The 25,547-nt window shown below is 37.3% G+C and overlaps 1 pseudogene; it reads left to right on the forward strand.

Annotated features, from left to right (window-relative positions):
- The window catches only part of LOC127637717 (transcription factor EC-like), a 55,073-nt pseudogene that overhangs the window by 6,928 nt on the left and 22,598 nt on the right, over positions 1 to 25,547 (forward strand).

Raw genomic sequence — 25,547 nt, forward strand, 5'->3', positions numbered from 1 at the left:
TGATGGTCAGCTAGACCTGGACTATACTAAATAGCACTCTTTAATGTTCCAATGGCTCCTTTAACATTATGAGATTCAACCTCTGGTGTAACGTTCTTAGATTCATTTACCATCTAGAGCTGCCAATTAGTTTATATCTTACAGACAAAAACCAGCAGGAACTATCGCACAATAATGAACAATTCTAACACAACTAAAACATACAGTGGGCCAAAAAAGTAAATGGACACATACTGTAAGTCACCTAGTTGAATTTCATTCAAAGTGGCATCTGCATAAAAATTATGCTAGACTTCTTTTTAGAACGAACTTAACTTTTCTTGCGATTTTTGCAATTACTTTAAACCAAATGGAAACTTGAAATGGATGCAATGAAGTCAGTTTCCCAAAGAAAACACATGTGTCCTAGCAGAGTAACCATAGATGTGGTTCATCACAGTTAATATAGACATGTTTCAGAAAGTTTGACCAAATACATTTAAACCATAATTTAACACGTGTATATAAATAGGTGATAGAATAATGGTGTACTGTACATCTATTGTTTTATCATTTAAAACTTTTTGCTAAATGCTATGCTTGAAAAGTGTGTTAGCTAAAAAATATATACATATATTCTGATATCTAATACAATTCATATATTTTAAGTGTCCAAACACTTTTTAGGGCCACAGTAGATTAAATTCAATACAATTAATTTACTTTTTATCTGGTGCACTGGGAAATTTGAAGAGTAGGACATTTCAGTTATAATGATTACTACCGTCTTTTATCCTTGAACGCATTCCGAAGACGCATCATTTTAATGTTATGAGAGCAGAATATCCTAATTTCACTTTTTACGGATTAATACAATTTACTCTAAAAAGGTGGAAGGCAAAGCACTAAAAAAGTTAATAAAAATGCCTGTTTATATGATCTGTTCATATTAACATTGACATTTATTCATTAGATGCAAGCTTTTGTTCCTCAACCGGTAGAGCATGGCACTAGCAATGCCAATGTCATGGGATTGATTCCTAGTGAACGCACAGCCAGATAAAATGTAGAACTTAGTTGAATGCATTGTGATTGACTTTGGATAAAAGCATCTGCCAAATGCATACTTGTAAATATACTGTAGATCTCTTCAGGGTTTGTCTTCAAATCTGGTATTTATGTTGTTAAACTGCTCAGCTGGGACTAGAGACATTATGACACTACTACATGATTTTCTGTAAAGTTGCTTGAAATGATGGGCTCTGTTTTCATAAGCACACAAAGCGCAGCGCTATCGTGAGAGCACAATTTCAAGCGTCATTTTTGTCTGAGCGTAAAGTGCAAGTGGCCATGGGCTGTAGTGTTTGGGTTGTATGTGTGCAAACTGTGGGTGTAATGAAGTGGCGCAAAGTGCAATTCATTATTTTCCTGAGAAATAGGTCTTTGCGTTAAGACTAGGGCTGTCGATTTAACACATTCAGTGCGATTAATTGTATTAAAAATAACGCGTTAAAAAATGTACGCAATTAAACGCATGCCCACGGACCGTAATAAGGAATATTCCTGAGAAATGCAAGCTTGTAGTACCACCTGTTTACTCCAGAGGGCAGTAATTGAAATTTCAGCTGTGTGGCAACGCGCAGATTATACAGTGAAGAAAACAACCCTTCAGCAGACAGCACAACACAAACATGCGTTACATTCTTGCTTTCAAAAAACTTGGAGTGCAAATTTGAGCTAAGGGATCTCAAGATGTGTTCTAAGTATTAAACTATATTATTTAATTATTTTACAAGTATTTAACTTGACACAGTGACCTAAACATGTATGTTTATGACGCAACACACCCGAGATGCTACACAAGTATCTGTCTGACGCAGCTGTACATTGACGGGTCCTTAAACAAGCCCTCATAGTAAATCTCCAGCTGATTGACAAATTCACTTGTGACATGGATTGCTGTGAACTGTATGCCAATGACTGACTTATGATCAATAATATGGTAGTAAACAATACATTGTATTCTAAAGACTTTGCACTTATGACATCTTAAAATATGATGTATATTGTGAAAAATGCTAAAACAATTGCTTGATCTGTATCTGCTCTTGAGTAAAGCATTTTCAGTACTGTGATTCTGTTTACAAACTTGGTTGTCTATAGCGACAAGGTGACATTGCAAAAAGGAAAAAATGAAGAAGTGGCATCCACCACCACATTCTTCAATAAAAACTTCCTCTATATGGTGCCCATCACATACAGTATATGGCTTTATCTATCCAGGAAATTCCATCTATCATGAGATTTCTTTGCACCCATTTCTTGTTTGTAGCGGATGTGGTTTCTTTTGCACTCACTTTAAAGGGTGACATTTATGGGGGTGGGGATATTTTCAATTGAGCACATGAGCAAATGTCACAATCACAACACGAGGTATGACTTTGCAAAAAAAGCAAACGTTGATTTGTATTTGTTTGTTAAAATGGTCATCAAAGACCACTATCTCTCTGCATAAGAGTGAGGGAATAGCATGTGCATACATCAAAAACACTACATGCCCAAAAGTATGTGGGTATCTAAAAACCTCACCCATATGGAATTATAATTGGAATTAATACAAAAAGGAATAAGAAAGGCCAAACCTGTTAATTACAATTGGTTGTCCACATACATCTGGCCATGTAGTGTATCTGGCTACACCAGATATTGCATGACAAGAGTGATATAACATAAAGGAGAAATGAAGAGTAGTCCATTGGCATTAATGCTGAGCATTTGAAGTATTTGCTGGATATGGGAATATTTCATGAGACCACAGACATGATGTGACATGAGAAACACAGACAGGAGATACTCTTACCAGAAACGGCGCGAATGAACAGAACACACAAGGAAATATAGGAGACAGATGAAAAGAAAAGTCCTTTTACTGAGTAGTGAGCCAATCAAAAGATTAATGTAATTTATATGGAGAGAGTGAATGAGTGAGAAAATGACATTCGCAGGTGTTGATCAATGTCAGGTGGAGTGAGGGTCATTTGTGTGCTGGCACCCAGAGGAGTGGACAGGTGATCTGGAGATAGACAAGGTGCAAATAGAGAGGGAAATATATCCAACATTTCAACATTTTTTGACAATGAGATAATGGATAGACAGATGTGAAAAATCAGCAGAGGCATCAGATGTAGGAGGAGAAATTATGAAAAGTGTGCATAAAGTAGAGCATTACAGACCTGATATGACTGAGGTTCTGATTTTACTGTAGGTCCAGCCTAAAATAGGCCTTACATAAAATGAGAAAAATTAAAGCAGACATCTCACTAGAAATAGACTTTTGACCTTTAAAAAAAAAAAAAAGATATATATAATTACATACATCTGTACTATGAAAATATACTTTAACTCTCAAATCCATCTATTGAAACTGCAACATATCCTTACAAAGGGTCCCAATGTTAGGAAAGAGAAGTTGATTTTTAAAGAATGCCCATTTCAGCATAGAAGGCTTTGTCAAATTTTTATGCAGGTTTTGTGAAGCCTGTTTAATTAAAAGTGTTAGAAATGGTCAATAAAAACTACATTTTGTCTATTTGCGGTGCAAAACATTGGCTAACATTTATAAGTAGACCTCAGAGAAAAATCATAAAATGATTTAAAAAAGGTTTATTATTTGACCCCCATCAAAACAACTGATGAGGGATTTGTGCAATGTAGAGAGAGAGAGAGAGAGAGAGAGAGAGAGAGAGAGAGAGAGAGAGAGAGAGAGAGAGAAAATTAGTGCAGTGTGTATTGTGTTCAGAGGAAGTAAGGCAGTGTGCCTGCCGAGGACAGGAAGGCCAGTGGGCTGTGCTCACCTCTGATTCAGAAGACTGCAGTTCCTCAATATCCAATGATCGCCCACCTTTCTCTGAAAGGTCAGTCACATGATCACAGCAGCGGCACTGTTTAAGCAATAAGACAGAGAAGTGTGGAAAGATGCAAAATCAAGTTTTGGAATATGGAAATGCATATAAAGCCAGCTATCAACAAACCATATTTCCCTTTCAAGACGGTCACTCAACATTACGTTGAATGACAACTAGTGGCGGGTTCACACATCCTCTGTGAGTGGCGGGAGTGCGGCATGAGCAGGGCGGTCGCATTGAACATTCACATTGGCCGCGTCTCTTCCACAAGAAACAGCAGCGCCTCTGCATAGAAATTAAAGTTATCTATGGGGCCATATGCCAATTTTTTTCTTTAATCATAAGTTGAGGTTATTGCTGCTTCAAGGACAACAGGGGCAGTAACGTGCACTTCATCTTTATCAGCATTCTTGGTTGTGATTGATATTGTCTATACTGTTCACCTATATACACAGAATGGCAAACGGTCAGGCAGTTTATTAATTCTATCCTTTAGTTATTTATTGAGTTTACTTGCATGCAGACATATAAATTGTAGTGTACTATAGGTTCGGTTTGAATACATTTGATTTGCTTTTGTGTCATTTCAATAATCTCCTGATAATTTGAGTATTGTACTGCACCCAAAGCCACTGAGCTCCGCATGAGACGCATGGCAAAATTAGGCTCCACGCTGAAACTATCCACTCACTGTCCCATCTGGGACACTTCTGGGACAGGTCACCTCGCGACTCACACTTGCAGTGTAAATGGTGTCATCTGTTAATATGGGCACCGAAACAGAAATTCGTCACTCTCACCTCGTTCAAGGCCCGTTCATGGAGGATGTGTGAACCCACGCAGGGGTCACTCCGGAGTACCCCATCTCTCTGAACAGTTTTCGATCATGGCAATTCTGATTGCCAGATGGCTTTTGAGGTCCTGCCTACATGCTCAACGAACATATAATAGGCCGGGAGAAAGATGGGCTCGTCAGAACCAACTCCTTTAACAGTCAAGAACCAATCTCGCTACACACCCTTCATTGTTAGCAAAGCACTGTTCTCTTTTGTATTACCAAGCAGATCAACATGAGATCTTTGTTCCCTGTGTGCCCAGCGAAGAAACATAATTTTTGCAAGTATTAAAACTAAAAGGGTAAACTTTTGTGGTGTGCACATCCTTTAAAATATGAGGTACTATAAATGCCTTGAGTGCAGTAGATGCAACATCCAGCTGCAGGACGGACATGACAGCTAGCACTTATGCCTAGGCAGCGACCATGGCGTTCGTAGATACTCAGTGCTCTCATTAAGAAAGCCTGAGTATGAAGATGCTATGTTCCAGATTGGCAGTCTTCATGAGGGACACTACCACAGCTCCAGCTTCTCGCGACACCCCCGCCGTGACCCAAAGAAAGATTTGTATCCTGAATCGTACCCTAATTAATTTTCCATTCAGGACTATTACGCAAAAGCATATTATTGCACAGATTCACAAAAACGATTGGATTATAGCAATAGACTTGTAATACGCATATTTTCACATTCAAATTTACCCTTGACACAAGCCGTTTTTGAGATTTGCCTTCGAGGGGATATCATACCAGTTCAAGGACCTTCTGTTCGGATCATCTTTGGCACCCCCATATTCACAAAATGTGCAGATGCAGCGCCAGCCCCGATCAGAATGTAAGGAATACGCATCCTGAATTACCTGGACGACTGGCTAATTGTAATTGCTAATTGTAAAAGCACAGATACGTCTTGCTCACAAATCTGCAGCGGCTGGGTATGAGAGTCATGTAACCAGGGCTGTGACTCAGCGGTCGAGGCTCTGGGTTACATGGTTCAAGTCTCAGCATCGCCAAGATGCCACTGTTGGGCCCTTGAGCAAGGCACATGACCCTATCTGCTCCAGAGGCGCCGAATCATGGCTGACCCTGCATTCTGACCCCAGCTTAGCTGGGATATGTGAAAACAAATAAATTTCACTGTATATGCAAAAATGTATGTATAATATGTGACCAAAATAAAGGCTTCTATCCTAGACTCCTAATATTTTTGCCAGTATTTTCAAACAGTTTAATGCATCCTTGGTGAGCAGAAGCCTTTTGAACAATAGTGTAAATCATAGTTGCATAATAACATCTAGGACCTCATAAGAACCAACAAGAAATGATAATAATACAAAAATACAGTAATAAAACTGTGTAAAGACTGTGAATCATAAGAAGGTTATTGTGCATGTATTGTGCCAATTAAATAGATGAATAAACGGGTCAGTGTAATGTGTTACACGTTTATATACTGTATAATAGATTTCTCATAACTATAAACGCAAAGCTACAACTACAAACGCAAAGGTACCAGCCTCAAACAACAATAAAAAAAAAAAAATACAAAAACTGTATTCAAAACTGTTATCTTTAAATTAAAAATTTGCCTTCAAATGGCTCACAAAATTTTTCAAATTCACAGTAATGATTTAGTGCAATGAATCTTGTTTGTCTATAGTTTTATTTATATGAAATGTATTATTATTATTTATTTTTAGGATGTTTGGCTAATAGAAAGTATTCTAGTGTGAAAAAATGCACATCAACTGAACGCCCAGGCCCAATTTAGTGCAGTCTTAACAGTGGCCTCTTGTGGGCAGCTGATGAACTACACTTAAATCTGTAATACCCTGGGTTCCTCACCAACATTCAAGTTTAATAAATTCACCCAGCCCAGATAGGTTCAAAAGGGCAGGAGTTGAAGATCTCAGCATTCACACTGCAGACTTCATATTGCTTAAGGATAGGGAGAGAGTCTGCCTCGTTGAGGAGAGGCGTCATTGCGAAGCATTTATTTTGGTGCTCTTGTGAGTAGTGCTATCTTGCCAGCATATTGATGAATGAGCTCTCCAAGCTCTCTAAAGCCAAGTGACTGTTTAAGGGCCCTTGAAACTAAGCTCACCCTCCCTGAGACATCTCTCTTCTTGCCACACATCAGCGTGGTCCACAGAGTGACTCTCGTATCATACAACCAGCATCTCACCCAAAGCAGGGTTCAGCTACAAGTGAGGCTCGGCTTACCTTGTCCAATCAGTGACTGCAGAGGAGTTCAGGGGAATGTAAGGTGCTGCTCAACCTTGGCCAATCAAAGATGACATTGAATGGCTGCTCTCTCCCCTGTCTCTAGCTCTTGGGGGTGACCGAGGCTCCATGTCTGCTGTTTTCAAGAGTGGCTCAAGAGGAGCATTGGCAAGGCAGACATAAAAACAATACTTTGTCTTTAGTGTTTAACCACCTTGGAAAAGATGCTAAACTACAGTGGCCCCCAAAGGTATTTGGACACTCAAGTCACACCAAAATAAGTATGATGTCATTGCATTTAAATAATGAAATATCAAAACAAGTATCATTTATTTTAAAGACACCTAGCACAAGCATACCTTTTGAAGCAAATCATTTCACAAAAATAAGTTTGTTTGGTTTTAAATTGAGATATGAGAGAGAGAGGTGCTTATCAATAATACTCTTATGGCTAAAATGTTTATAGTGTTCAGTGAATAAAATATCAATATGACTAAAATGTCAACAGTTTTAATTGTCTAAATCTACCGGTACATAAAAAAATGCCCAGACTTCGTCAAACAAAACAACTAAAAACAATAAATAGGATAAGGTTGACTAAATATGATAAAAACTTAAAGTACATTTGACACAGGATTAAGATTTAATAAAAAAAAACAGCTGACAAAATTAACATTAGTATTCAGTTGCCATGTCATTAGTGGTGTATTAATGCAAAGCCAATGTTTACGTGTTTTTGACGTCACTTTTTTGATCAGTATGGTACCACCTCCGCCTCATTTTGAGCCAGAAACAACCCTGGATATATGGCGTTATTTTGCCTTTAAGATAACCGACACTGAGCAGAGAGAGGTACTGTGCAAAATTAAAGTTGCTACATCCCGTGGCAACACGACAAATTTATATCAACACCTGAAAAGGCACAGAGAAAAGTAGAAAAGTGAGATTTCAGAAAATGATCCAAACACTGGACAAGAGATAAGTATAACTTTTTAGAAAGAGGATTTGGAAATACCAGTTGTAAAAAAACAAAAACAAAACACAACAACAAAAGTTTTAGTGGTTTGATCAAGTGAATCACACTTTTATATCCAGTTTCCTTTTCAAGAGTTTATCTTGCTTAAATGTGGACAATCTTACTTTCATGAAAATTTGTATGTTCTTATTTACTATTCTATATTATTTAGGTGTAATATTGAGAAAATAACAAGTTTGTAGTAATGCAAAGATGATATTATTTAATTTAGTAAAAATATTATTTTAATTTGAAAACACCGTGCATTTATAGTGGGTGTTGTTGCTAGTTTGTATGTTTGAGTTGAGAAATACACATTTCAGCATTATCAATAATCTATTTGTGCATTTTCCTTGATAACCAAGCAAGCTGACTCATGTTACCATTTGTTTATTTATCGCATATCGCAGTATTAGCCTCAATAATCGCAATATGACATTTTCCCCAAATCGTGCAGCCCTAGTCTGTACCAAGTTTAGTGGATGTAGCTTGAAAACTCTAGGAGCAGTTACATTTAATAATTTTAATCTTTAAGGATTTCGGAAAAACCCTAAAATGCCCAAAGTTCAGAAAAAATGCTGTTTTTTTTTTTTCAAGCCAACATAATTAAGACAAGAAGCATTTGGACACTTTGTAGTTGTCAGACTTACTTAGTAACTCCCCAACACTGGAGCACACACACTAACCACCATTTCTAGGCCTGTCTATTATCCAGACTCAGTGACTCAGGGCCTGAGCACAGGCAGACGACTGCTGTAGCCCCGCTCGTCATCTGAGGGGAACCAGCGAGAGAAAAAGCTAAGAATTAGCTGTGAAAAGAGCAAATAAAAAGGTGCTTCTACTTGAAAGGTCTGCAACAAAGCCTTTTGAGGACCTGAGAGATGACGTGAGAAAGAAAGCGAGGAAACAAGTGTTTTGTCTTTCGGCCCCGAGCTGAAAGGCTGCTGGTGGAGGGGCAAAGCGCCACACAGGGCCGTCTCTGAGGGAGAGCTTTTAATGAGGCCCGGGGGGAAAGTAGAGCTCATCAGACTGAAACACATCCTCTGAAATCTCTTTCACACACACACAATTCACATACAGCTCAGATCCACATACATACACGCAAACTGTTCTTCCTCAAGACTTGCACTCTTATAACAACAGTAGAGCTGGATTTAAACTCATGCAAGGTCTCCTCCTCGTCCATTTTACCTGAGGCTATGATTCTGAAGTATATCCTATATATCCTTTTCTCCACACAACCAACTAACCATCCCTGCAAAGATTCATAAGCCTGAAGGCTTTTACTATACACTGTAAATCACCAGTTAAAGCTCATCAGTGTCTTGTTGACCCTATCCTGACCCTGATGTCACCCACAAATTATCCTGAAAGTGCTGCTAAAATTATCCCTTTGCAAATCACATATCATTGATGCCAAAGCTATATGTTTCTATCATAAAACACGAGCTTTATGATGAAAATTTGTGAAGATAGCATTGTAATAGCAAATAAACAACATTAACTTCCCTACCTCCCTCACTAACCAAAACACAGGAGAAAAGATAAAAGGTTGAACAAACTAACACCCACCTCCCTACAGCTTCCACACTTAACTAGTATTTACTATTTACAATATTTACACAATGATTAAGGTTAACGTCAGCAAGTTACCTTCAACTCACTATTTACAACAGTAGATGGCAACCACAACAACACTATGTAGCAGCAATACATCAAACACAACTGTCTGGGATTGGGGAAAAAGGGAAGTTCCATTGCAGTGAAGATCTGCTTGGGATTGATCCTGTTTTTCCTCTCGTCACCAACCAATCCAGACAGGGGAGTGATTGGTAATCATCATTGCAGACACCTGATGTTAATCCCCCTGCAAGAAGGCCAAAGGAAGAGAGAGATAGAGAGAAACAAAGCGGGAAAACCACAACACAAAGTGGACAAAATCTCCAATTGCAATAAGGCAATAATCTATAGATGTAAGTCAACAAAATATGTTGACAATGAAAGGAACCAAAACAAATACGTCCTGGGACGTAACACTATGCAGTTGTAAAGGTGTTCTGAATGGTTTGTAGCATGTTGCTATGTGGTTTCCAGGGTTCTGGATGGTTAATTCATATAGTCATTCATTTAGATTTTTTTAAGCAAACATTGTGTCTGTACCAAACCTTAGTGTGCTACCTTGCTGCCTCCTGCCTACATAGGCAGTTGTCTTCTATGGCAGTGTCCTAACTAAAATGGAGCCTCATAAGAGACCAATTACTGGTTACTTCAAGTCAAAAGTCAAATTCTGGCCCCTAGATTTAGCTCAGGTCTCTCCTTTTAATGCAAGTCTAAGGTATTTATTGCCTGTTTTATTGTCCATCAAATTGATTGTTGAGAAAAGTAATCGTGAGCCTGATCTCAAGAAAATTCTGTGACTGTGGCAACATTTTTGCAAAATTATATTATGTGGGTAACGTGTAATGCGGCAGTTCCGAGATGAAGTGTCCACTGCGTGAGCTAAAAGCGAGTGTAATTTTTCTCCCAAACAAATAAGGTTAAGTTTAATGCTATATCAAGTTTTAAATCAACAAAACCTACCCTAAACTTTAAATGTAAACCTAACCGATAGTGTCATAAAAAGCAAATGTGAGTTGAAAAATGCAATTGTTGAAGCATAAATGTCACCTTGTGGTGCTTTTATAGCATTTTTGCCTCATGTGCTGACTCCTAAACTCTTCAATGATCTTATCCAAGTCATTTGCATTGCTCTAGCACTCAAATTTAAATGTTGTAGGTAATGTATGTAAACATTCAAATGTATCGCCCTGCAAGTCATACACTATAGTAAAGTTTTTTCCACTACGTTTTTAGATGTCATAAGATAGGACTGTATGAGGAACAGGATGAAAAGTGTTTATGAACTGATAATCTGCCCTTTGACTGATAATCTGCCCTTTGATTTGTGTGTAAGGAAATAAAAGTTCTGGTTTGATTTTATGTTTACTAATGAAATGAATGGAGTGTTAATTGGTCCTTCATTCATATAAATGAATGATTCGATTTTCATCAAAATATGCAATGAGTATTCCAAAAGTAATCCGATTAGATTACCTAAAATGTGTAATTTTTCTAGGTTACATTTTGGAATTTCGTTTCAGTTTTAGTGACCATTTCAGTTAAATATAATAACCTTGGTGCAAAACACTGTGATGAGTAATAATGAAAAGTATAAGCATGCACCACTAGCAACTACCACTAACAAATGTCAATTCTTAAAAAGAATGATAAAAAAACATGTCAAAGATATGACAAGAATGCCATATGCTGCAGGTTGCATCATAAAATATACCCGTTTACCGGCATTCCTCTCGCATCCCAATGAACTCCAAATATAGGCTCTTACTGTTCAGGAAATTGCAGTAAATGGAAAATGGCTTGGGATTTTTGACCTCTGAATGTGTCAAACAGTGCCATTGGTACCGCCTGTGACAAAAGCCCTGGTTTAGTGTCATTACCTTGCAGAAGGAGGCCTCATTATGGTATTAGCTCTATAAAATGCCCCTGTTGTTTGGATGGAATACTAACTGGCTTCATAATGGAAATCTCACACACAAGTATGGCCCACTGTGGACAGTCCCAAGTGAAGCATAGACAGCAACGATTGTCTTGAATAAAGGATGCTAAAACCAGCTCTGTCCTCAGAATGCTGACTGATGGACAGGAACATACCAGCGTTTTGGTCCATCTCAAAATCTGACTGGTATCTAGGATTGGACATTCTACAGCAGTACTGTTCTGCAATGCTGCTGACAGGAAACAAGACATAATGAGTGAGAGAGAAAGGGAGAGAGACGCAATTTAACATCACTTGCACCATGCATTGAAGTATAGAGGTGTGGGGAAGAGGAGGAAGACTTGCCAATTATGTTATTCTCAACTTTCTGCACCTCGATTTTGAATCTCTTCACTTTCACAGTGCTGTCTGGTCCTCTGACTTTGAGGGGCCTGATGAAAAAGATCCAAATGCTGCATAACTCTACACTGTACCTACATATTGTAACATTAAATATCTGAAATGAATGGGCATAGTAGGGTCAAACATACAGAGAAAATAAATGACTTCTTGCATCACATGTAACATGGCAAAAACATGCATGTTACAGACAGATAGATAACAGAAACATAGAAAAGGAGAAATAGATGGATAGAAAATATTGATAGAAAGAAAAAATATAGATGGACAGATAGATGGAAAAGGATTGATCGATAGAGAGAGAAAGTGTGATAGATTGATAGATAAACACACTCTGAATTCTCTTCATATGTTCTGTCCATTTCTCTGGGTGCGATGTTCTGGTCCAGTCTGTTGAGCGGACTCCCATTTAGCCCTTTAGTTCTCCCAGAGCTCTGGCTCAGGGCCTAATCTCTCTGATTCTTCCTCTGGTCCTCTTTGCACTGTCACTGTGTCTGTCAGGTTCATTAGCCCAACATCATTCAGGAGAAATGTCCCAAATCGCCCACTCATTGTCTTGCAGAAAAGACATGCTCTCAAAAGCCCATTATGCTTGAGATCCCAGAGAACTGAGTGACATCTGTCTCCATCAGGAACGGTCATGCTGCAATCTCAGGGACAAAGTCCTCTCCTCAGGAACCGTTTTGATTTAGAACAGTACCCATGTGAGGCCAGTAACAGGATATTTTCAGCCTTTTTCCAGCTCTTTGCTACAAGTGCAAGTCTAAATGACTGTTCACACCAAATTTGATGTGACCAAAATGATTTACAATGATCCATCTGAATGAGTTGCTTGGCTTCTGAACATGGCCTGCTGAAAATGTAGTTGCTGTAAATTAGCCCACAGGGTTAATTCACCTATTAATAATACAATAATTCTGTCATCGTTTACTCCCATTATGTTGTCCCAAACCCATAGGATCTTCTTTCTTTTGTTGAACACCAAAGGAGATATTATGAAGAATACAGAATTGAATATATTTCAGAATTAGAATGAGCTTTATTGTCCAGTATGCTTACACACACACACACACAAGGAATTTGTCATGGTGACAGAAGCTTCCAGTGCAAATGCAACCATATATACATACATACAAACATACATTTAGTGACATAAAATAAAAAATATGATATACCAGAGAAATATACAATAGAGCAATAATGTTGTTAAAATATTTTATATACAGATATATAGTAATGTTCAGTTGATATAATGTATTGAAGAAGAGGTAGGATATGTTAAAGAAAATAATGAAATATGGATATAAGTAGGAACGGATGGATTGAACATTGCACATGGTTTTATTGACAAAAGGAAAGAATTTAGTTTTAACTGTTCTAGAGGGGATGGCCTGAGGGGAAACAAACTGTTCCTGTGCCTGGCTGTTCTGGTGCTCAGTGCTCTGTAGCGCCGGCCAGAGGGCAACAGTTTGAAAAGGAAGTACTGTATGCTGGGTGAATAGGGTCAAGAGTGATTTTACCAACCCTTTTCACCACTCTGGATGTGTACAGTTCTAGCAGGGTAGGTAGGGGAGCGCCAATAATCCTCTCAGCAGTCTGAACTATCCTATCCTACTGTATACTCTATTTACAATAGAATACTATTTGTCTAAACAAATTAACATTTCAAAATCTGATCAGAGTCTAAAAGAAAACATCGCACAAATGTGATTTTAAATTACCCCTAAAGACATCACCCTCAACCAATAACTTACAATGCTCTTAATTTATTGAAATTGGCTTAAAAAACATAATTGATTCTGATTTTACACATTCCAAATGTCACATTGATTTATTTAAGATGAAAATCTAAGTGACAATTCATTATGATTGCTCAGTTTTAATTATGTATGTAGTTCTAAACTGATATTTTTTTAAAAAAATGAATGAGTTCTCTCATCACAGTTCTCTAATGTTGTGTTTCAGTGTGCAGCATTAGGAATCCAGCAATGTTCCAGGCATTTTCTGGTGTTCAAGCAGCACCCATGACAAATGTAGCAAACCAGCAGAATCAGTGGGCCCAGGAACCCTCATTCTCCACCTTCCACTACTCCTCCCACACCAACCCAAACCCGGGCACCCACCACAGCAATCAGCCCTCCACCTGGGCCTGGCCATGCACCCGATGGAAGGTAGGGTCAATTTCTGCCATATCAGTACAATTTAAACAATCTTAAAACATTTATTTCTTTGGAAAAACTTGCATTAGTAAAATTGGTACATTAACACTATGAATGAGTATTACTATTCTGTCAGTTCTGATTTCATGTTGACTAAATCAATCTTCATTCAAGGTGTTTAGCAGAGCAGCTTGGTTAAGAGTCATTAGAGTACTCACAAGAGTGTTGGTAGTATCATTAGCGCTGGTCTTAATTCAGTTACATGCATCATAACACAAATTAAATCGACCTCTTGGTGGGGAGGGGGGCACATGATTTGAGAGAGAGAGAGAGAGAGAGAGAGAGAGAGCGTGTAGTGTGTGTTAAGATACATGTACTATGTGACTGCTATTGAATTATTAGTTTTTAATAAAATGAAACTTGATGAAAGTGCATTTTATATATTTGAAAATGCATTTTTAAAGACGTGAATCACACCAAGCACCAATCAAATGCACTTTCTTTTTACACTAAATTAATGAGTTGAATTCCACTAAATACTAAATCTAAAAATCTAAAATGATTTTAAATAATAAATAAATAATACTTTAAACTACTTAAAATTATATAATAAACTATGACTTTAGAAGCAATATATTTTGAGCAGCACTTTTGTTACGTTATATGGAGTAATAAGTAATATTAGTAATACGTGTATAAATCGATATGTGTATTGAATAAAATCTGAGGCTTTTATTCTCCGTTCTGCCGCATCCATCCTTAACCCCATAATGTGATTATAGACACATGCCAATGTCTGCACATTTGAGCCAGAAACCACCCAAATAGACTTTTGTGTCGCAGGGCTCATTTGTCTGGAATTCCAATGCTGTGGTTTTGGTGGAAGCATTGTTTCGAAGAGTAAATCCATACTATCTGCTGAAAGAACACAAGACCTATGCTACTGTAATCATACTAGTAACATTCGATAAGAGTTTATTTTGACTGTACAAAGCACAAGGTCCTGCTCTGGGTTGAGTCTTTTTCTATAAAAGATCCACCCCGGCTTTTAATGCTTAGTTTTTTTGCTAACAATTTCAGGCTGTTTTGTGAGTTCCCAGAAGGACATTTTATAGCTCAGATGAGATATAATGGAGCTCCCATATATGTTTCATTGAAGTATCAACTTTGTCTCAGACAATTCGAATGAGAATGCTGCACTACCTATGTTTGGAAATGAGGCTTGCCTCTTAGAAGTGTGCTGTCCCCTGAGGCACGCACACACACACACACACACACACACACACACACACACACTAACAAGCAATCAAATGTTCACTCAAGAAGAGATAGATCTATAACTGTGTATTTACATGCCCCCTGTCTGTAAGGTTGGTCTGTTGAGTGTGTCTGAGGCAGGCAGAGGCATTATGGGAAGAGGTATTGGGTCGAAGGGTGCTCTTTGGATCCTGAATTGCTTATTAGACCTAAGTTTACTGAAAGGGAGACCACCCACCCCGTGTGACTCAGAGCCAATCACAGTCTGATAACCTGCAGCCCACTGGACTGACAGGAGGGTGGACAGGTCAAAAGATGTGTAATGGGGATGGACAGTTGTACCATACACTGGAGCGGTTTCCATTGCTGTGCAAACCTGGGAAAGGCACAATTAAAATTCTCTAGATTTGAGCGTGCGAGAGTGTGGGTCAGTGTCAGTGTTTCTCAAGAACAGGGAACATAGTGCTCTATACTCAACATAGTCTGGTGTAGCCAGACCTTTGACTAACAACATAAAGTCTGATGCCCATTTCAGCTTATTCTGGAAAAGAACCGTGTGTTAAATGTCAAGTGACCAATTACAGTTTGTTTGTCTTTACATGATATTTAAATGTGTGTAAATCTCAAATCAAAGAACCTACGATATAAGACAACTCACTAAAAATCTCTCTGGCAAAACCAGTGATTAGGTCTTCCTTGGAGGCAGCCTGAAAGAACGAATTAAGAAAGAAAGAAATTAAGACAAAGAACAAAGGAGGAAGGAAGAGAAAGGAAGGATGAATGGAAGAAAAGGATGAAGGAAAGAAGAAAAATAAATGAAAGGATGGAAGGAATGGAATGAATGAAAGAAGGAAAATCAATGAAAGGAAGGAAGGGAGGTAGGAAATAATAAGAAAAGGAAGGCAGGCAGGCAGGATGGACAAAAAGAAAGGAAAGGAAGGAAGGTCTCTTTGGAAGCACTCATTTGAAGCAGCCTGAAAGAAAGACAGACAGACAGAAGGATGAAAGGAAAGAAAGGAAAGAAATAAAAAAGGAAGGAATAAAAGAAAGGAAGGCAGGACAAGATAAAAAAGGAAGGAAGAAAGAACAAGGGGAGGCGTGAGAAAAGTACATCAAAACTCACTCCCACCTAAACAATGTAAACTAGCAGCAAAAGGCAACTGGATTAGCAGCATTGATTATGACAAACTGCCTGCCACCAATTCCAGCATGAGCAGGGTTTTTCCAGGACATCAGGATGATCCAGTATGTCATCAAACAAGAGCTTGTCAGTGGCCTCTCTTTCGGTCAAACGACTCAAATCCTGATCCAATCATCAGAACACTTGATTAAGCATCAAGTAGAACATTGCAGGCTGTAGCACAGGGACTGATTTTGACCTGTTTCTGTTGTTTTACAGCCCTGCTGTTTGTTGACTTGTGTTATGTTGCTCACTCTTTGATCCGTGAGGGCCGTTGTTCGTTAATAGGATTAAACCAGCAGTCTTTTAAATTCAATATTGTGTGTAAAAACGAATTGTAGTTTGGAAACCTGTTTATATGTCTGACCTCTCTTGATTACCCTCTCTGTCTAAATGCTCTAGACATACTTTCCTCTTTTCCCAGCAAGAGAAAAAGAAAGGAATTCAGGGGCAATACTACAAATGATTCCAAGAAAAGGTCAAAGACTTAAGATCCATTTGTAGATTCTGTTGAAGCCTTTTTCAAAGGAGGTGAGTTAGCAGGCAGACATACACCTTTTTTAGCAACACTGTGCCAGTCGCCAATCTGGCACCATTTCATGCGTTTCAACTAAAGAAAAAAATATTGGCTCCGCACAGGGCTCTTAAAAGTACAGAATAATGTCCTCACCACATACAGGTTTCAAAACAACAATAATAGCATGCATACACATACATTGTAAAAACTGATATTAATGTTTAGTTGTATCAACTAGCTTTTTTGAGTTGACAACTACAATTTTAATAAACAACTTAACTTTTGATTCTGTTAACTTGTACTTAAGTTGGATTAACAATCATATTTGCTATTTTAACTCACTGAACAAAGTTGACTGTAAAAGCTAAGATTTGCCAGCTCCCAGCAGGCATTGCAGCGTGACTAAATAATGAGGTTAGTGTTGTAGGCTTATTTTTTGTTTTGCAATTTGTTGACTTTTTGCTGTTTTTGTCATTCCTGTTAGTTAATAGATGTGGTGTTAATAGCTTATATTATATTTAATGGTGTTTGTTGTGTCACCATTACTGAGCCTTGTATTGAAAACTCTGTTATTGGATGTCCAGCCTTTGCAGATGATGATGATGATAAAGTTTTTCAATCAGAACTTAAACATCATAACTTTAAGTGTTGCAATGCATCATGGGTAGCCTTGTGTGTCACATTACTAAAGTTGATGAAAACATGTAAAAACCCGGTTAAATCCAGATAACTAAATAAAAACAGTTTTGCCAATAGATTTAGTTGTCTCAACAAAACTTTTAAATTGAAAGAAATGTATACATTTTTATAGAATGTTTTTTTTAAATATTTTTTTTATATAGTACTAATACTTCTGAATCTGACATTTATTTTTAGCTACATACAACAATAAATTCCCTTATGACCCTGCACATGAGAGGCTAACTCGTGCCATAAAACTGAACTGTCAGTTATAACATGTACATGAACACACCTCATTGTTTACAAACCATAGTTATAATTTTAGAACCTAAAAGCCCAGAAATCTAGAACTCATTCTACTCGTGCGTATATGTGTGCATTCCATGGTCATGTTGGCTGATCTGTTAAGGCACATAAATATGTCATTTGAATGCACATTTATCCATTATGACTAAAAGCGCTGATTACGTTACATAGCTCATTATCCAATAAAGGTGAATGGTTGATGAAAATTACATTCTGATGTGAAATTGCCTTAGCTCAGTTCAAACTGGCAGCCAGATAAGACCTGCCGTGCAAAGTCAATTATGAGGACTCGTTCAGAGAGCCTTGAATGCTTGATTCTGATTATAGTGTGCACTGTGCTACACACACCTACACACACACACACACAAACATGAGCGTGCACACACAGTGTCCCCAAAAAAATACTTATCTATAACGAGATATCAAACCAAGTGGCATCTGCCAACTGGTCCCATGGTAATTTTTTGAGGATGTATGAAGCTATCCTTCTTTAAAATAAATGGCATTTGGTTTTATATTTAATGCAAAAACATGCATTAATTATTAAACATGGCTTACATGTCCAAATACTTCACTGTGCCCACATACATTGATATAATATATAGCAGGGCACATTTGGCAAAAAATAAAGCCTGACCTATGCAATAAGTAATTTTACCACAAGCTTCATTATTTCCCCAACAAAGAGGGCAAATTAAGTCCTGGCATATGTAACCCACATTTACCCCTTTATAAGATTAATGTAGAACATGCAGCAGGTGTCTGCCAAAATTCCTGTCTTATTTAAACTTCCCGGCACATACCAGCCCTGTAATCCTATTAGGTCTAATTGAGTGAAGTCTGCAGTCTTTTTCAGTTAAACCAAGTTCAGCCACTAATAGGATTCAAAGCAGAAAGGTTCAATGCATGGGATATAAGCTAGTGTGGGCTTGTAGCCTTGAGTGGAGCATATCGCTGTGCCCTGGGGCACCTGGAGGGCCTGATCTGGCCAGAGGGTATGACAGGGGTCAGGGGTGGGTGGTTTCTGTTTGGGTGTGCAGGGATTATTACAAGAAGTAAAGGTTTTACTTTTAATATTTTCTTTTTTAAATTTGACAAGACAATCTCACTAAACTTCACAATTTGTTCATCTTTCAAAATGTCCCTTTTTGTTTGTGCTTGGTTATGAATGTGAATAGAATTTCATTTCTTTATGGGTGAATCGCACACAATCGTGTTCAGATCACATTTCACCCGCAAAAATAATACAAATAACTAAATAATAAACAGGAAAATATATTTTTTTAAATATATTTTGCATAAAGAAAATAAAGCCCATCTTAGGACCACACTGATTTTTTAATTTTTATAGAGAGAGACATTATTTTCATGACAATTAAGCACATTTCTCCACCCCAAACTCCTATTACTGTAATATGAAAAATTCTACAAGCATTCTTATATTTTTTTAATTAAATTTAGCATAAATTAAAGGCAGTACAACAAACACCATGATGTATAAATATTCTATAATTATATATTTTTTTCCCCTCACATTTCAGTAATAAAAAGTTTTAGTGCAATATAGTAATGAGATTGGGGGACATAATAATAATAATAATGTCACAATGCAAAACTTCGAATTTGCCCTTTTAAATATATAAATATTTAAAATGTTTTAAAATGCCTTTACCTTGATTTTTGATCTGAAAAATTTGAGAGGTTTCGTGAGATTCACTATTACACAATGTTTTTTGCACACATATAGGATAGTTAGAAAGCAATGGTTTGTCCGGTTCCTATTTATACATTTAAAGGACAAATTATGGACATAATTTAGTAATTTTGTTCTTTTGTTTTTGTAAAACCAAGTGTTTGAAAGGTTCTCTATAAATAAAATTCTTCTCATCATTAATATCTATTATAATAACTATTATTATAAATTCTATAACTTTATGACAATACAAGCATTTTGTGTCTGGTGAATGTACATTTATTAATTTGTGGAAGGTAACTATGAAAGCATTGGCATAGTGGTCTGTTGTAATAAGGGAGAACTTGCACATGCTTTTCCCAAGCCTCTTTGATTGTATTGATTAAACGCTTGAAGAAATTACTTCACAGAACCAGGCTGACTAGACTCTTCCCATCTTTAAAAGACTCTGTCTGCCTGTCCTGACTAACCTTTGACCTCTGATCAGAGTGAGCCGTGTCTGCGTTTGATAAGACTTGTCAAACAGGGCCACTGTATGTGGTGTATCATCAGGGGCCCTCATAAACCCCCCAGGCCGACATCTCTGCATCATGACTTGGCCACACTGATTAGGAACTGGCGTCTTTTGGACAGAGTGCCTGAAAGAGATGTTCTTTACCCAGGATTCCTCTCCAGTCAGGGTATGTGACTCTCTTGTAAAGATAATCGACCAGAAAGATCGACTTTGATATATCTTTATTGTGCCACATACATTCCACTGAGGGCACTGTGGGTGATTTCAGAGAACGAGACAAACCGCTGTTGATAGAACTTTGCTTCAATGGGGCGCTATAGGTACGTCCTACATATTCTGCAATTTAAGGTCATCATGCGTATTAAACTCTTAAGTCTGTGGGACCTACTGGTAAAACAAGGGTTGTACAAAGCTTCACATGGAAAATCCATTCAAGGGTGAATCTCATGAAAACAATGTCTGCATCTAGACATTTTGTAATTCTCATTGTTCTCAATGGTGATTATCATTACTGTATCACTGTACACAGAAAAATGACTGCAATTCAATTATTTTACCTCGTGCGACCCCATGTCCACATGCATGAATGTAGTATTTTGGCTTCGCTATATGCAACGCATGCTTTAAATTAATAAACACAGACTGAATACTGTTCACAAGACTCTAGACTGTCATTTAAGGGTTAAATTCTGACTCAGCATGCTATCGATTTCCGTGAAGCACTTCTATGGATGCAGCGGCAACAAAAAGTGCGTTTGATATGCCGCTTTAAAAACAAATTTTTAAATTGTTCATTTTTCGCACGTCAGCACGCTAATAAACATGAGGTCCACATATGTGGAAATTGGCAATACATTTCCTCAAAAGTAGAAAAAAAGATGTTAGTTATTCAAAATAACTTTCAACTTTTTTTTTTTTTAGGTGCTCATTACAAATAAAAAAGGGAACTATAAAATGCACACAGCAGTCACACGGAGTCTCGGGCGGTTAAAATGCAACAAATAATGTATAACAAGTATAAACTGTACAATTTAAATAATGTTATAATATTAAAGCAGGATTATATTTAATTATCATGAAAATAATTCTAAAATCTTAATGGTCATTCAAATATCTTTTATTTTCATTGAGGAAAATATAATTGCTTACGTTTTTTCTTTTGATTTTGAGGTGAAATACGACCTGGACATGTTCTTAGTTTTTATTTTTCCTCCAGATTTGTTCCCTTCTATGCACCTAAACGGCTTACATTTATATAAAAAGATCTGTTGTAATTATTGAGCTAATAATGAGCCACATAATCTCTAATCTAATGCTTTAGGGGTTTAAAGCAGAAAGCGTCAAATGCTGTTACGTTCCATTCACTGAACATCGCAATTCCCGATGGATTCTAATACCACTTATGTCAAAAGCAGGGCAGGGGATAGTATCATCCATTAAAGCCAATTATTCCTATAGGAAGTCAGATAAATGGCAATCAAGATGCCATTAGTTGCGTAGCATTCCCTAATCTCAATCAGATTATCTTTGCATCCTATTGAAGAAAGTTCATCTCTAGAATAACATTTTTTGTTTTCTAAATCCTTTAGCTTGTGGAGTCTTCTAAAGTGTCAATGAGTGTGGTTTCACCTCTGTCTTATTTTAGTAAATAAATAAATTTGTATAGACCAATTTTCTTACATCTACAGTCTTTAATGGGCCTTGTTGGGCAGAAAAACTGAGATCTCCATTTCTGCTGATCTACATGATGATGCAGTAAATGTTAAAACCAAAACATTTGGTGGGAAGTACAGCATCCTGCTGTGAAGGAAGTGAATTTTACAGCTATAATCAATTCATTAGTAATAGGTATGCTTAACTGGCTCACACTGTGAAAAAGCAATTTGGTGGTCAGGACTCCGCTGTGGGAAAGAAGACAGCAGGATGAAAACATAGAGGTAGGATAGAGGGGATGCCCAATGACTTGTGTCAGAAAGAATAAACAATTTAAAAGACATGAACACTCAATACTGTCAATGCTCTCGTGTGGACACTTCACACTTGATCACTTTCACCTTCACCTTAACTTTTCATACTTTACCCCGGGTTTGTAATCACCATATTGACTTGTTTCAGTGAAGTCACTTTTTCCTTCGCAGTGGCCATATTTGTGGCCATCAGCGGAAGGAAGCAATGGCAGTGAATGGAGAAACATTGTGAACCTGTGAAATGATATTAAGAACAAACAATTACTATTGATCCATGCCAAGTCCCAGGAAAAATTTCAACAGGTGTTAAGTCAATATATATTATCCGCGGTTCATCACCATATGCCGGCGAGTCTGATGTGTGAAAGGCGAGTTCACGGGACATCACCGGAAACCTCTCTCGTTCAGATGTTACAAATGTTTTCATGGTTGTTTTCTGGTCTGATTTGAAACATTTTATTAAAACGTAATCTTGATAAACGGTTTTGGAAGTTTCTATCTTTCCTCATTAATAAAGATAGGAGCTGTACAGGTATGTATATTACCTACAAAACAACTATTTGTCCGGGGCTTTTCCAAGATGGCGATGAGCAAACTGACTTGTCTTAAAGGGACTTTGACCATAGTCAGTTAAAGTACATCATCAAATGGCTCTTAAGTGGAAACATGAGGCAGTTCCAGTACCAGCACCATTTAAGTGAAAAAAGGGTACATGTCACCTGTACACTGAACCATAAGTTACTCTCGCCCTACAGTCTCCCAACCAGGCAAAACCCCAAACAAATCTTGAAGCTACAGAGATTATAAATCACAAAGGGTGAGACAGAGAGAAAACGAAAAAAAATTCAAAGACTTGTATTAATTGGCATAATGCAAGGTGGCTGAGCACAGCAAGAGAGTGTGTCAGCTTTTGGAGAATCGTTGCCATTGTCAAAGCTGGACCGTTTGCACAATTAGCCAGCCAAACTCTGACCCCAAGCAGAATAATGAATTAATGAAAACCTGAGGATGAAGACAAAATGTGCAGAGCCATTTGACTGAGTGAGGGAAATAATACATCAAAGAGTGTCAGTAATCGGCCCTGTGGCTTTCATTCCTTGCCCCATTTCTTTCAATTCATTGACTCAAAATAATGGGTTCAGGTTCATTATCAACAGGACGCAAGCTTAAGAGTGCTAAACTTCAACAAGGCTGTGTGGCTCTCTGTGCATTTGTGTGTTAATGGCTTAGTGGTACGAGTAATGTGTCTGCACTCAAGTTATGAGTGATATTGTTGTGCCATAGAACTGAGAACAAAAGTTTGGGCTTTGAGCGCAAATTCTGTATCCTCAAAATGCTGGAATATAACTGGTACGGTCCGGTAAGTCAACTGTGCATTTGATACTTCTCATATTAGAATTATGTAACAATGTTCTACTGTTTGTGTGCAGGTTTATCTGACCATTTATTATGTTTATTTTCGGGGAGTAGTGCCAATATTTTACTCCAACTGCAGCAGTTACACTATTACCACTTTAAACGCACAACTGCAAGATCAAAACTGCAATTCAGTGACAGCAGTTGACTTCATGCCTAATGCTATTTGAGCACCATCTTATTGAAATGTCGTTTGTGAATTGTACTGTAAAATATCCTCTGTATTGAACAATCACAATGCAAAATATCTGTATAATGTAAAATTTGTATAATGTGTCAGTGTTATGCTACACTTAAAAGTAAATTCAAGCTGGATAATTCAATTCACATAATTGTATCATTGGTGTTGTGTGTGTCATAGTGACAGGACATTTTACGCTTCATATTTTATAGCCTCCTAAAGTACAAGCAACCCAGACAAGCGACTCATTTAGTGAGTGAATAAAATACCAGGCATAAGATGACAGTTGTTCAGTTCTGAGATGCTTGCATGCATTTTGCATAACATTTAGAAGAAAAAATATGACTTTGACAACTTGCGTAATTTGTCTTTGTAGAAGCATATTGGTTATATATATATATATATACACACACACAAAGCAACTATAATGCGTATTTATCAACTACACTGAAGCTATTTGGGGGTGTGGGTGGGGCAGATGTTGTAATATTAAAAAATAAATAAAATACATCTCAAATAGGATGACAGCATTTAAACAGATCAATTTAAACTAACTAATAAACAAATAAAAACAAAAAAAAGAATCTAAACAAATACAAATAAAAACAAAACAAACACAGAAAAAAACTAATCCAAACTAATTCTACACTGTGGCCTGTACCTTGCTTGAAAACACACGTACTTGTTTGTAAACAAAAGCATGTGCATTTACAATAGTATGTTATTATTGTCGTTCATTGTCTTAGTTGTTCAACAGGATGTCAAAATTAATCTGTCCCTGAATATCACGTGTAATTAGCCCTGATCATGTACATATCTCTAACATTTAGGCTCTGTAAATTAAGTTGTCTGTATTGTCAAAGCTGTTTGCATGTGATGAGGTGAAATACATCATAACAATTCATTAAAATCTAAACCACACAGACGGACCCGCATCAACCCCCACCCCACTTACAGCTTGGGTCAGACTTGCTAAGATTGATTTTGGTGGTTTTCCCATACCTGGGTGTGCCACATCAGGCATTTAATAACCTAATAGATCTTTAGTCAAGCCTTTGGTTTGAGAAGCACCCTGCGGTGATGAAAAGAGAAGCATCATCCCATGTTAACGTCACCCAAGCACTCATATGAGAACAAAAACGAGAAGAACAAGGGATGAGAAATAAAAAGTTAAGGCCTCTTAAGAATGTTGGATTGCCTCCCAATCGACTGTGTTATGGTTAATTTTTGGCATGGTGTGGTTAGCAGTGACGTGCGGTGATGTCTTAAAGAGGCTAGGCACTGAGTTATGAAAGCCCTATTACCTGATTTATTGTTTAAGCTAATAATACGTAATAACAGTGAACGTTACGCACAAGCGCGGCATATCAAGAAATGTAAAAATCAGGATGAATTATTTGTCAATTAAAAAAAAAAAAAAAATCAGGATGTATATCGTGTACTCTCTCTCTCTATCACAGACACACACACACACACACACACAGAGTGAACGTTACGCACAAGCGCGGCATATCAAGAAATGTATGTATTTTATATATGTGTTATATATAATATATACGATTTTGTTAATATATCTTCATTAGATATTATTATACAAAATTCAGTAGTCAAAACACAGAACATATAACAGAACATAAGTTGTTTATTTTTTACAACATTATGTGCTTATTTTTTTATGTGCAATCTTCATCTTTATAACAGAAGATACAATACAACAATCCTTTACCTTTTCATTGTGGTAGGTTATATACAGCTTCCTTTGCT

Source organism: Xyrauchen texanus, chromosome 45 (genome assembly GCF_025860055.1).
Source record: "Xyrauchen texanus isolate HMW12.3.18 chromosome 45, RBS_HiC_50CHRs, whole genome shotgun sequence".
Lineage (NCBI taxonomy): Eukaryota > Metazoa > Chordata > Actinopteri > Cypriniformes > Catostomidae > Xyrauchen > Xyrauchen texanus.